Genomic DNA, 14,697 nt, shown 5'->3' on the forward strand with positions numbered 1-14,697 from the left:
ACCTGCCAGACAAAAAGACCTCCTTCTGTGGATCCTCTTTGACTACTGTGTGTGAGGGAATACTTGAATCTATGAAAAATTCAAGTTCAGGTCACTCAAAGGGCAGTAGAGAAACAATGATGGGCGTGAGAAGTCTGCTGTGGCGCCCAGGAGTGCTGTGATGCTTTTGGGCCTCTCTCTTCTGTTGTATCTTTTTGCTACTGATCGCTATCAGTCTGGAGGACTATATTCTTTCTCTGTTCTTTCTCGCTTTCCCTCCTGTGGGCATGGCCACATACATGGCAGACTCAGATTTCTAAGTCACACTTTCATCTTGTCTCTTACCTACTCAAAAGTTTTCAGTAGTTTTGGGGAACTTAAATATGAAGCCCAAACTTTTTAGACTCTATCTTTCTAGCTTTACATACAGTTGCTTACTTTCTCAAGTCACCCCACCCTCAACCCCCTTTCCTTCCAAACTTACCCACTTACTGGCTCTCTGTTTTACTGTTTTTGCTCAAAGCCTTTCTTGCCTACTCTGTATCCACAGGTATCTTTCTGGAATTCTAGAGTTACAGAAGTTTAGGATTGTAAAGGCCCTTAGGGTACATCTGGTGGGTGTCAAATCTGATCAAGAGTTATACTCACAACAGGTACTTGAAGACCTCCAGTGATAGGAACACACTGCCTCTTGAAGCTGCCCGTTAGGCTTTTGAACAACTCTACATTTAAAAAAATTTTTTCTCCTTATTTTGTTCTGGAATCTGCTCTGCAGTATTTACCATTATTGTCCCTATTCTGTCCCCTGGAGCCAAGAAGAACAGAGCTCATCCCTCTTCCATATGCTGCACTTTCACAGTTAAATACTGATATGCCTCCTCTCCCTTGGACCATCCTTAGTTGCTTAAACCCACCCGTGAGTAGTCTTGCCTCCAGCGCCTTCCCCACCTTGGTCACCTCTTCAGAGCACTTTGTAGTTTGTCAGTGCCCTTCCCAGATTTTGAAGAAATGTGAACCAGTATTTATTAAGTAGCTACTATGTGGTAGATACTGTGCTAAGTGCTGGGGACCTACAGAAAAACAGAACATGATGCCTGACCACAAGGAGCTCAGAAATTAGTGGAACAGACAGTGTACCAACAGCCACATTCAGACAAGCTGCAGTCAAGGCTCAGCTTTTGCTGGGGTAGCATTCCTGGAAAACAGTGTACCCTGCGACCATCAAAAACTAATCTTTTGCTAGAGATTGCTGAAAATATACTTTTCTGCATATAATTCTTTATAATGAAACATTAATTCTGATAATTCATTTTTGCTGACACAGCAACCATGAAATAACCCATAAAATGCAAGGAAGAGGAGAGACAACACCATACAGAGAGATGAGCGGGTGGGCAGGGGCTGGGATGTTAGAAGAACCTCAAGATAAAAAAGGGAAGAGAAGGGCAGCCTACCATCGCCAATCTCCTTTTTGGGGCCTTGGATGAACTGTTCCTCCATGAAAAGCACATGTCTGAGGGTGAGGTCCAGGTATGAACTTGGACTCCCGGCTGGGGCAGGGAGTCCATTGACATGGGCAGTTGGGAAGGTGAGAAGCTCCCTAGGCTTCTCTAGCCCAGCTTGAGAGAGTAGCACTTCTGGAATGGATTCACACACACTTTTATGAGTACTTTCCTCCTTTTTGCAGATATAAGCTTGTGGCATCACACCTCTTTTTATTTCTTTGCTGTGGATTGCCAACCGAAAACTGAAAATGAGGCTGCTAATAAAATCACATGACTGCTTGAAGTTGAGAAAGTTAAACAGGCGAAATGTGGAGGATTGACTGTATTGTCATTGTTCGGTCGTTTCAGTTGTGTCTGGCTCTTTGTGACCCCATTTGGGGTTTTCTTGGCAAAGAGACTGGAGTGGTTTGCCATTTCCTTTTCCAGCCCATTGTATTGATGAGGAGACTGAGGCAAGCAGGGTTAAGTGACTTGTCCAGGGTCACACAACTAGTAAGTGTCTGAGGCTAGATTTGAGCTCAAGTTTTCCAGACTCCAGGCCTGGCACTCTATCCACTGCACCACCTTACTGCCCCCATTGCCTATATATCCAGGGTTAATTAGTGGCTGGAGAGAGAGCATTGTGTTAGAAGAAGAGCAAGTAGAGAACGTGTAAGGGGCAAAGTCTGTAAGAAGTCTGGACAGGTGGGAAGAGGTCAGATTGTGAAGGACTTTGAATGGCAGAGTTTTGATCCTAGAGGTAATAGGGAGCCATAGAAGTCTAGTGAAAAAGTGTGTGTGTGTAAGAGAGACAGAGACTTGGTCAGTCCTGCTCTCTATAGTTGAAGAGCCAGAATAGGGTTAGAGATATAAATCTGGGAGTTATATCATTGATATAACTAGAGATAGTCATTGAATCCCTGGTTGCTGATAGGATCCCCAAGTGATATAATATAGAGAAGAAAAGAAGAGGACCCAAGACAAAGCCTTGGGCTTTTAACCTAGGATTAGTGAGAGTTCTGGGGCTGGGAATGGGCAGACTGCTAGGAGTAGAGCCTGGAGAGCAGAGTACCTTCACAAGGCTAGTAGGATCATCAGTGTCAAATGCTGTCAATTTTCTCGTTGTTACTTCCAGTTGATACTGTCTGTGTATTCTGTTTGTGTGTTTGCTTGCTATCTCCCCTCTTAGATGGGGAGCTCCTCGAGGACAAGGGCTATCTTTTGCCTTTCTTTGTATCCTCATCACTGAGCACAGTGCCTGGCACATAGTAGACATCTAATAAATATTTATTGACTGACTGACTAGAAAGGTCAAGAAGGGTAAAGAAGAGGCCCTTGGAATGGGCATTTAAGAGATCATTTGGTAACTTTGGAGAGGGCAGTTTTCACTGAGTGATGAAATGATCTATAAATTCCCATCCAGTTTTATCTTTACATCCTCTTTTCTGTGATTCCAAGGTCTCTTACAAGTCTGACATGCCATCACTGTGTCTAACTGGGTCTAAATGACTCATTCCCTTATTCTGAAGCTGTAAATTTGGAAGCCTTTTAAAATTTTGGAGTCTACATCAAGCAGTGTCTTCTTAGAAAAAATATTACATCAAATAAAAATTCAGGGAGAAATGATTATTTGTGATATGGTTAAAAAGGGTTGAAGACTCCAAGAAATGACACCCACAGATGAGAAACTTAAGCTGAGTCTTGCAGAGTCCTCGAGGAGGGAGAGCGTTCGAGGCCCGAACATTTGTGAAGTATCTAATATGGGCACTGTGATGACCATCGGGACCATTGCCAGGCTCAGGCATACTTCCTAGGTCAGGCTGGGGGGACACAGGGGCACAGAGAAGTAGATGAAAAGGTATCCCGTGGGATGTGGATAAAAAAGAGCTAGACTAAAGGCTCTTGGAGAGTTTGGACAAGGAGAGCATACCAAAGATGGGAATTTTGGGGAGGATCCATGAAGGAATTGGCTCCTGAGCTGAATGTTTAAGGAGGAGATAAATTTTAATTTGAAAACAGCAACAATAACAACACCACCTAATTGGTATCTCTTGGTTTTTCAGCTTCATTTTCCAGTCTGATCCTGCACCCCTCCTCTTCCTCAAGGAGCTGTCCTTAGTAACAAAACAATGAAGAGAAGAGGGGGGGAAAGCAGCTCTGCAAAAACGAGCCCACAGCGCCACCCACTCTGACGGTCTCTGCAGTATCCCTAGTACTTAGTCCTTGACTTGTGCAAGGAAGGGGAGCCTGGATGTCTTCTTCTCTTCTGTGGAGCCCAGTCTGATTAGGAAACAGGCTACATTTCTCGTGCTGCTGCTGCTTGGTCTTTCCATTCACACTGTTGTTATCATGGGCTAGGTTGTTTTCTTGGTTCTGCTTGTGTGGGACAGCGACCCCAACCCAGATTAAACTCAGAGACTTCTCAAGGTGGAAAGCAAAGGTTACCTTTATTACAATCTTCCGAGATGGCTGTCCACCTTATAAAAGCAATTTTCTGCCCACCATGCAAAGTCTCCACCCACCACTATCCCTTATCCCCTTAACTGAGGGTGGGCTTACATTCTAACTGGGAGGTGGGGCTTACATTCTAGGCGGCTGAAATTCAAAGACAAGGAAAGAGGCCAGAAGCTCAGGTTGGGGGTGGGGCAGGGCTTATTCTTTCTGTTAAGTGCTTAAAAACAGGGTCTGAGTAGGGGAGGATTTTGAAAGTCGTAATCAAGAATTATTTGACCCTTTGAGGAGCCTTCACTTCTGAGAGTTCATTTCTCACACTACCTTCTGAACTCATTACCTAAATTACACTGAGAAGTCTTCACTGGGACATCCCATTCATGCTTTTTTTGCTCTGCATCAGTTCCTGTGAGTTTTCCCATGCTTCCCTGAATTCTTTGGAGGCAGTGGTATTTCATTAAATTAAGACATTCACTAGCATATGGCAGTATTCCATTACATTTGTGTATTGCAGTTTATTTGACATTCTTCTTTTGGTGGGTATCTGCGTTGTTGCCAGTTCTTGGCTATCACAAATACCGTGATATTGTAGTATCTCTAGGAACTTTCTGTCTTGTACTTAACTTAGGATGCCTCTAAGTAGAATCACTGAGTCAAAAGGTATAGGCATTTTAATCACCTTTTAGTCTAATTCTGAAGTGATTTCAAATATAGTTGGGCTAATTACAATTCCACCAACAGTGTATCAGTGTGCCTGTCTTTTCGTAAACCCAAGAAATGGTTTTTAAATAGCCAGAAAGGAGAGAGGGAACATATTTCCATAGATTATATTTAGCTACAAAAGAATTAATTTCCTAATTATGGGAGTAAATGTTCTGTCAATTAGACTGCCTCTTAAATTTTAAGGTTTTACTATATACCCTTTATACATGTTTGCTTTGTGTGGCTTCAGATATTTCAACAAGCTTTTGTTGGCCCAGTGGAATGAACTGTCTGTCTCTGAATCTCTGAAGGGAAGTCATCCCAAAAGCAGGAAGCTAATAAGTTCTTTTATCTCTGGAAAAGTCAAATCAGAGCATAATCCATGCAAGAATTCCTTGTATTTCAACTTAAAGTGTGTGTGGGAGTGAGTCTTTTAAATATGAAACGCTAGATCTCCCTGTAAAGTCAAACTATAAACTAAGAAGTCTGAGGCTATTAGCTGTGATTTTAAAGTCTTAAAAGTAATTGTTCATGTACACATTAAAGAAGAGAGAAAGTGGAACTGTGCTTTCTATGCTGTTCTCTATTGAGATAAATACTTTAACATGCTTTGTGTTTGGGTTCTTGGAAAGCTGGTAATACCATGGGCCTTCCCCCTTCCCCTCTCTGGGCCTCAGTTTCTTCTTTAGTTGAATGAAGAAGTTTGTACTAAATAACCTCTAAGATCACTCCCTCCTAATTTTAACATTCTGTGAGCTTGTGGTTCCAGTTTCTGAAGGTTATATTCATGCTTAGCAATTTTTGTTCCAAGACATCAAAATGTTCTTGAAATCACTAGCTGATACATTATTGTTATTACCACCACCATTCATCATCGTTATCATATGCTGGCATGTTTTAAACAATTAAGAATGAGTGTTATTAGACTAATGTCTCAGTTTATGGTAGACGACATAGTGCTATAGGTATTTGAAATAGCTTAATTTTGATTACAATTTTTATATTTTACAAATATGGGTTTTCTTTTGTAGGTTTCGATGTGAACTGTATTAGCAGAAAAAAATCTTTGAAAAATTATTGACAAAGAATCTACATTTGGTAAGTCTGCATTCTCTTTTCTACTTTTCTCTATTGTGCTGAGTAAAGAACCATATCAATGCAGGAAAGAATAATTAGCAAATTCATTAATTAGGAGAATGTTCATTTTTATTAGCAAATATAGTTTTAAAAAGTTTTTATTGATGTCTTCTGTTTTTTACTTTAGAATAGTTTTCCCTAGAATTCCTTATATATCCCATATGTGTGTGTGTGTATGTGTGTGTGTGTGTGTATGTATATATATATATATATATATATATGTATCTCCCATATATAGATATAGCTATAGCTCTATATATGTTACACCCTATATAACAAATAATTTTAACACCCCACCCAAAAAAAAGAAAAAGAAGAAGAAAAAAATCAGCACAACTGATCAGTACAGCTAAAAGTCAGAAATCATGTGCAGTGTGTCCCACCTCTGGATCTCCCACCTCTTTGATGGGGTGGGTGGGTGGGTGTCTTCTCATCTCTCTTCATTTGAGTCCTACTTGACCTTTATAATTTTGTTACATTTATGTTTAAGTAAGTTATTTTATTTTGCTTGCTTAAAATTTTTGGTCTGGTTCAGTGGGAAGTTGCCAACGTGGAAATGCCCTCCATGAATGTAGACAGGCATCTCGATAATTGCCTGGGGCACTGAATGGTTAGGTGACTTGCTGCCTAGGGTGATAGAACTACTAGTGTGTGTGTCTGTAGTCAGACTTGACCTGGCAGAGGGAGTCAGGTGGAAAGAACATGGGGTCTGAAGTCGCAAGACTAGGTTTAAATCTCTCCTCAGATGTTTACTGCCTGTGTGACCTTACTACCCTTGGGCCTCAGATTCTCTGTCTTTGTCATGTGGAGTTGGATGAGATGGCTTTTAGAGTCCCTTCCAGTTCTGGATCCTGGATCCTATGATACCACCATCCTGACTCCAAGCCATACTACCCCAGGCTTTTATTTATTTATCTATAATGATAATACTTCTAAGTGTGATCACAGACTCTCAGTGTTGTAGTGAGGCCAGCCCATACCTGAGAAGGAGTCCTTCCCACATAGGTCCCAACAACGTCCTCTAGCCTTTGAGGAAGACCTCAAACAAGGGGCAGTTCACTATCTCCTCTCTTTTTCTTTGTGTCCCTGGTCAATCAACTAGTATTTATTAAGTGCTTACAGTGTGCTAAGATGCAGAGAAAGACAAAAAACTGCCTAATGTCATTGACTCTTGTTTTCTTTTACATTATCATGGTAATTACATAAGTCTTGCATGTTTCACTTTGTATCTGTTCATTCAGCCGCCTCAGTGTTTCTGAATTCTTCATATTTGGAAGAATATAATATTCTGTTAACATTTATATGCCTTAGTTTGTTCAGCCATTCTTTAATTGATGGACACCCAGTTCTGTGCTGCTATGAATATTTTTGTCTCTATGAGACCTTTCCCTTTGTTTGTAACATTGTTAGGGCATATGTCTAATAGAAGTGTTTATTTCTAGGTCAGCAGATATATACAGCTTAGTGGCTTTTCTAGTATTGTCCCAAGGGGCTTCCTAGAATTGTTTCACTAATTTACCATCCTACCAACAGTCCATTAATGGGCCTATCTTCTGTCAGCCTCTCTTAATGTTGATCATTTTTGTTTCTTGTTACCTTTGCCAGCATGATGGGGATGATTTGTTTTTACTTTTTTTCTTTTCAGATTTGGATTATTCTTTCATACAGTTGTTGATAGTGTGCATTTCTTCTTTTGAAAAATTGCCTCTGCATCTCCTTTTACCACTTCACTGTTGGTGAATGACTGTTGTTGTGACTTGTGTGTTTTTTTTTTTAATTGAGCAAAAACCCTGTCTTCCCCCCTGCCCCATTGAGGGAAGAAAACCATTTATAAAAAATTTTTAAACTTTTAAAAAATCCTTGTTTCATCTCTTCTAGGAATTCTAGCAGAACTTGTACTTAGGGCTGTGTTTTTCTTTGAAACTTTGCTTGAAGAAGTTTTGGAGTCATTCTCTTCTTCTGAGTTTGTGTTTAGAGCATTCCTGTCACCATTCTTTTTTTTTTTTTGGATTCTTTTTTCTTTCCCTTTTTCTTTTGCTTATTCTTTCAGCCTATTTCCTTTTTTCTTTTTTTTCTATTAATTTATTTATTTTTAGTTTTCAATATTCGCTTCTACAAGATTTTGAGTTCCAAAATTTCTCCCCATGTCATCCCTCCCCCACCCCAAGATGACGTTCTTTCTGAATACCCCTTCCCCTAATCTGCCCTCCCTTCTATCTCACCCCCCTTCTTGTATCCCCTTCCCCTTCTGTTTTCCTGTGGGGCAGGATAGATTTCTACATCCCATTGCGTGTGTATCTTATTTCCTAGTTGCACGTGAAAACAATTTTTAACATTTGTTTTTAAAACTTTGGGTTCCAAATTTTCTCCATTCCTCGCTTCTCACCCGCCCTTATTGAGAAGACAAGCAACTCGATACAGGTTATATATGTGTAGTCATGTACTTCCATAGTAGTCATGTTGTGAAAAACTAACTATATTTCCCTTCATCCTGTCTCATCCCCTGTTTATTCTGTTCTCCCTTTTGACCCTGTCCCTCCTCAGAAGTGTTGCTTCTGATTACCCTCTGCCCCGCTCTATCCTTTCCCCTATCATCCACCTACCCCTTTCCCTCCTATTTTCCTGTAGAGTAAGATAGATTTCCATACCCAATTGAGTGTGTGTTATTCCCTCCTTAAGCCAAATCCAATGAGAATAAGATTCCCTCATTCTCTTTCACCTTCCCCCACTTCCCCTACTATAAAATCCTTTTCTTGTCTGTTTTATGTGAGATAATTTACCCCATTCTACCTCTCCTTTTCTCTTCCCAGTATAATCCTCTCTCAACCCTTAATTTTATTCTACAGATATCACCCCTTCATCTTCAACTCACCCTGTGCTGTCTGTCTGTCTGTCTATCTATCTATCTATCTATCTATCTATCTATCTATCTATATCACTTTTTTCTCCTCCAATACCCTAACACTGCAGGTCTCATGAGTTACAAATATCATCTTTCTGTGTAGGAATTTAAACAGTTCAGCCTTAATAAGTCCCTTATGATTTCTCTTTCCTGTTTACCTCTTGAGTCTTGTATTTGAAAATTGAATTTTCTATTCTGCTGTGGTCTTTTCATCAGGAATGCTTGAAAGTCTTCTATTTCACTGAATGACCATTTTTTCCTCTGAAGGATTATACTCAGTTTTGCTGGGTAGGTGATTCTTGGTTCATATTCCATGCCCTGTGGTTCTTTAATGTAGAAGCTGCTAAATCTTGTGTTATTCTGATTGTGTTTCCACAGTACTTAAACTGTTTCCTTCTGGCAGCTTGTAATATTTTCTCCTTGACCTGGGAACTCTGGAATTGGGCTGTAATATTCCTAGGAGTTTTCCTTTGGGGATCTCTTTTAGGAGGTGATTGGTGGGATTCTTTCCTTTTCTATTTTACCCTCTGGTTCTAGAATATCAGGGTAGTTTTCCTTGATAATTTGTTGAAAGATGATGTCTAGGCTCTTTTTTTGATCATGGCTTTCAGATACTCCAGTAATCTTTAAATTATCTCTCCTGGATCTATTTTCTAGGTCAGTTGTTTTTCCAGTGAGATGTTTTGCATTGTCTTCTATTTTTTCATTTGTTTGATTTTGTTTTACAATGTCTTGATTTCTCATAAAGTCACTAGCTTCCATTTGCTGCATTCTAATTTTTAAGGAAGTATTTTCTTCAGTAATCTTTTGGACTTTCTTTTCCATTTGGCCAATTCTGCCTTTTTTTGTTTTAAATTTAAAAAAATTTTTATAATTTATTTTGATTTATCAACAATCACTTCTATATGCTTTTGAGTTTAAATTTTTCTCCCCCTTCTTCTCCACCACTCTCCCCAAGACGGCACACAATCTGATATAGGCTACACATATACATTTCCTATGAAACATATTTTCACATTAGTGATGTTGTAAGTAAGAATTAGAACCAATAGGAGGAACCACCAGGAAGAGGAAACAGAACTCAACAGAAGAAAAAAAAAGTAGCAAATAGTATGCTTCCATCTGCATTCAAACTCCATAGTTCTTTCTTTGGATGTGGATAGTGTTTTCCATCATGAGACTTTTGGAGATGTCTTAGATCCTTGCATTGCTGAGAAGGGCTAAGTCTGTCAATGTTAGTCATCACATAATGTGGCTATCCTGTGTATGACGTTCTCCTGGTTCTGCTCACTTCGCTCAGCATCAGTCTATACAAGTCTTTCCAGATTTTTCTGAAGTCTGCCTGCTCATCATTTCTTATAGCACAATAGTATTCCATTACATTCGTATACCAGAACTTGTTCAGCCATCCCCCAACTGATGGACATTCCCTCCATTTCCAATTCTTTGCCACCACAGAAAGAGCTGCTATAAATATTTTTGCACATGTGAGTCCTTTTCCCACTTTTATGATCTCTTTGGAATACAGCCCTAGAAGTGCTATTGCTGGATCAAAGGGTATGCACATTTTTATAGCCCTTTGGGCAGAGTTCCAAATTGCTCTCCAAAATGGTCGGATCATTTCATAACTCCACCAGCAATGCATTAGTGTTCCAATTTTCCCACATCTTCTCCAACATTTATCATGTGCCTGTTTTGTCATGTTGACAATCTGATAGGTGTGAGGTGGTACCTCAGAGTTGTTTTGATTTGCATTTCTCTAATCAATAGTGATTTAGAGCATATTTTCGTATGACTATAGATGACTTTAATTTCTTCATCTGAGAACTGTCTGTTCATATCCTTTGACCATTTATCAATTGGGGAATGACTTGTATTCCTATAAATTTGACTTAATTCTCTATATGTTTTAGAAATGAGGCCCTTATCAGAGAGACTGGTTGTAGAAATTCTTTCCCAATTTTCTGCTTTCCTTCTAATCTTGGTTGCATTTGCTTTGTTTGTGAAAACAGTTTTCAACTTAATGTAATCAAAATTATCCATATTGCTTTTCATAATGTTCTCTATTTCCTGTTTGGTCATGAATTCTTCTGTTCTCCATAGATCTGATAGGTAGACTATTCCTTGCTCTCCCAGTTTGCTTATGGTATCAGCCTTTATATTTAAATCATGAACCCATTTTGACTTAATTTTGGTATATGGTGTGAGATTTTGATCAGTGCCTAGTTTCTGCCATACTCTTTTCCAGTTTTCCCAGCAGTTTTTTTCAAAGAGTGGGTTCTTATCCCAGAAGCTGGGGTCTTTGGGTTTATCAAATAATAGATTACTATAGTCATTGACTACTGTGTCTTGCATATTTAACCTATTCCACTGATCCACCACTTTATTTCTTAGCCAGTACCAAGTAGTTTTGATGATTGCTGCTTTATAATACAATTTAAGATCTGGAATGGCTAGGCCACCTTCCCCTGAATTTCTTTCCATTAGTTCCCCTGATGTTCTGGACCTTTTGTTCTTCCAAAAAGTCTTGTTATTATTTTTTCTAACTGTATAAAATAATTTTTTGGTGGTTTGATTCGTATGGCACTGAATAAGTAAATTAGCTTAGGTAGAATTGTCATTTTTATTATATTAGCTTGGCCTACCCATGAGCAACTGATGTTTTTCCAGTTATTTAGATCTGACTTTATTTGTGTGAAAAGTATTTTGTAATTGTGTTCATGTAGTTCCTGAGTGTGTTTCAGGAGGTAGACCCTAAATATTTTATAATGTCTGCAGTGAGTTTAAATGGAATTTCTCTTTTTATCTCTTGCTGTTGGGCTTTGTTGGTAATATATAGAAATGCCGATGGTTTGTGTGGGTTTATTTTATAGCCTGTAACTTTTCTAAAGTTGTTTATTATTTCAAGTGGTTTTTTACTTGATTCTCTAGGGTTCTCTAAGTATATCATCATGTCATCTGCAAAGAGTGATAGCTTTGTTTCTTCTTTGCCTATTTTAATACCTTCAATTTCTTTTTCTTCTCTTATTGCTAAATATTGAACAACAGTGATGATAATGGATATCTTTGTTTCACCCTGAATCTTATTGGAAATGCTTCTAGCTTGTCCCCGTTACATATAATGCTTGCTGGAGGTTTTAGGTAGATGCTGTTTATTATTTTAAGGAAGACTCCATTTGTTCCTGTGCTCTCTAGTGTTTTTAATAGGAATGGGTGTTGTATTTTGTCAAAAGCTTTTTTTGTATCTGTTGAGATGATCAAGGTGTTTCTGTTAGTTTTGGTGTTGATATGATCAATTATGCTGATAGTTTTCCTAATATTGAACCAGCTCTGCATTCCTGGTATAAATCTTACCTGGTCATAGTGTATGATTCTTGTGATAAGTTTCTGTAATCTATTTGCTAATATTTTATTTAAAATTTTTACATCTATATTCATTAGAGAAATTTGTCTATAGTTTTCTTTCTCTGTTTTGACTCTTCCTGGTTTAGGTATCAGCACCATATTTGTGTCATAAAAAGAATTTTGTAAGACTCCTTCTTCACCTATTTTCCCAAATAGTCTGTATAGAATTAGAATTAATTATTCTTTAAATGTTTTATAGAATTTGCATGTAAATCCATCTGGCCCTGGAGATTTTTTCCCTGGGGAGTTCGTCAATGGCTTGTTCAATTTCTTTTTCTGAGATGGGGTTATTTAAGTATTATACTTCCTCTTCTGTTAATCTGGGCAATTTATATTTATGTAAATATGTATTGGTTTTGTTTTACAATGTCTTGATTTCTCATAAAGTCACTAACTTCCATTTGCTCTATTCTAATTTTTAAGGAAGTATTTTCTTCAGTAAGTTTTTGGACTTCCTTCTCCACTTGGCCAATTCTGCTTTTTAAGGTATTCTTCTCCTCATTGGCTTTTTGGACCTCTTTTGCCATTTGGGTTAGGCTATTTTTTAAGGGGTTATTTTCTTCAGTACTTTTTTGGGTCTCCTTTAGCAAGCTATTGACTTGTTTTTCATGATTTTCTTACATCCCTCTCATTTCTCTTCCCAGTTTTTCCTCTACTTCTCTTACTTGCTTCTCAAAATCCTTTTTGAGTTCTTCCATGGCCTGGAACTGACTCATATTTTTCTTGGAGGCTTTGGATATAGGAGCTTTGACTTTGTTGTCTTCTGCTTGTATGTTTTGATCTTCTTTGTCACCAAAGAAAGATTCTGTGATCTGACTTTTTTTGCGCAGTTTGCTCATGTTCCTAGCCAGTTACTTGAGTTTTAAACTCTTTGTTAAGGTAGGAGTCTGTTTCCAGTGTGGAGAATGTACTGTCCCAAGCTTCAGGGGTTTGTACAGCTGGTTTCAGAGATACTTGTAGGGATCTGTAAGTTTTCAGTTCTCCCAAGGTGATATGACCAAGGGTGAGATGTTTAGTCCTTTCCTGGCTTGTGCTCTGGTCTGTGAGTGACCACAAGCACTCTTTCCTGCCTTGGAACTGGGGGGAGGATTCTCTCTCCAATGCCACCACCATGCCAGCACTCCTCCTTGCCTCAGGACCACCGCCCAGAACTGTGACCCAGATCCAAACATGGACAAAGTAAGAGAATCCTGCCTCAGCACTGGCAGAGAGATCCCTGCCAGCCCCCTCTGATCAGCCACTCGATTCCCCCTCAGTCTGTGGGCCAGTAGCTCAGGAAGCAGCTGCTGCTCCAGGGCTGCACCAGGACTGGGGCTGGGACAGAGCTTCTCTCTCACTACAGTCACAGACCTTTCCTACTGACCTTTTAAGTTGTCTTTGGCATCTGTGGGTTGATTCAGTTCCCTGAGGCCTCCTCCTGGTTCGCTGAGGCCTGATATTTGCCTGCATGCCCACATTGAACTGCATTCCTCTCCCAGCCCGGTGTGGTAGACCTTTCTTGTCAACCATCCAGGGTGTCTTGGGCTAGAAATTTTTTTTACTCTGTCTTTTTGTGGGTTCTGATACTCTAGAATTTGTTTAGAGACATTTTTTGGAGGGATTTGGGGGAGAGCTCAAGCAAGTCACTGCTTTTACTCTGCCATCTTGGCTCCGCGCCAGCCTCCCACCCCCCCTCTGTCTATTTCCTGACTTCAGAGGTTAGGTCTGGGTTCTGTGCACATCTGGAGTGAAGTTCTAGGCTGGTCTTACTGCTTTTTTCTTGGGGGGGGGCGGGGAAGACCAGTGTATGGAGTGTTGTGTAATTCCCGGGTCTCAGTGACAGCTCAGGTTGCAGGATCTGTAAGCTATCAGGTTTCCCAAAATAGTCTCATACAGGGAAGGTCTGACTGCCATCTCTACCTGGTGTAGCCGCTGCTCATCTGTACCGCCCTTCCCTTGCCCCTCTCCCATGTCCACAAATTCCTGACCTGACTTTGGGTCTGAGCAATAGTCGACTTCTGCTGGTTTGGAATGATGGAACTACAGGCTTCCCTTCGGTCTGGGATTCCTGCCCTAGTTACTCCCCTCCAGGCTTCAGAGTGGGCTAGAAGCTGGAACTGAAACAGTGCTCTGCATGTGGGGGTCTGAACCACACAGGTGCTGCTTGCTTCTGAACTTGCTCTGTGGCTGGTCCTTGGTGTGCCTCCCTTGGGCACAGTTCTCCTCTTCCCTCTGCCCTGGATGTGTCCTAAAACTGGGGAGTGGGTGACAGAGCTGCCAGTTGGCACCTTTTCTCTCCCTGGTACATGTGCGTATGGGAACTCCTCTGGTCCTTGGACACCGCTGTTCCTAGCTAGACCACGTCCCCAGTGTCCTCTACTATTGCCCTATGCTGGCCAAGATGGGCTGGCATTTTCTTGGATTTCCCTATCAGAATTCAGTTTGGTGCATTTCCTGAATCAGTTTTGGGGGAATTTCAGTGGGGAGCTCACTGCAGTTCTTCTTGCATTTCCACCATCTTACCCCTACCTGTCTTTGATAAAACTATTTTCTCCTCATAAGTAATCCCTGCCTCCTTTTGTAGATGTTAATTATTCTATTCATCCCTTTAAAAATGCATTCTAGAACATGGCTTCCTAACTTGAGTCTTGGATGAAA

General features: G+C 40.0%; 1 protein-coding gene across 1 annotated transcript in view; it reads left to right on the plus strand.

Moving 5' to 3' along the window:
* The window catches only part of MTMR3 (myotubularin related protein 3), a 204,373-nt gene that overhangs the window by 92,198 nt on the left and 97,478 nt on the right, over nt 1-14,697 (plus strand). The window contains 1 exon segment of the mRNA XM_020996651.2: nt 5,648-5,714. The gene's annotated coding sequence lies outside the window, so the exon portion shown is untranslated.

Source organism: Phascolarctos cinereus, unplaced genomic scaffold (assembly GCF_003287225.1).
Source record: "Phascolarctos cinereus isolate Bilbo 61053 unplaced genomic scaffold, phaCin_HiC Scaffold_4;HRSCAF=312, whole genome shotgun sequence".
NCBI classification, from domain to species: domain Eukaryota; kingdom Metazoa; phylum Chordata; class Mammalia; order Diprotodontia; family Phascolarctidae; genus Phascolarctos; species Phascolarctos cinereus.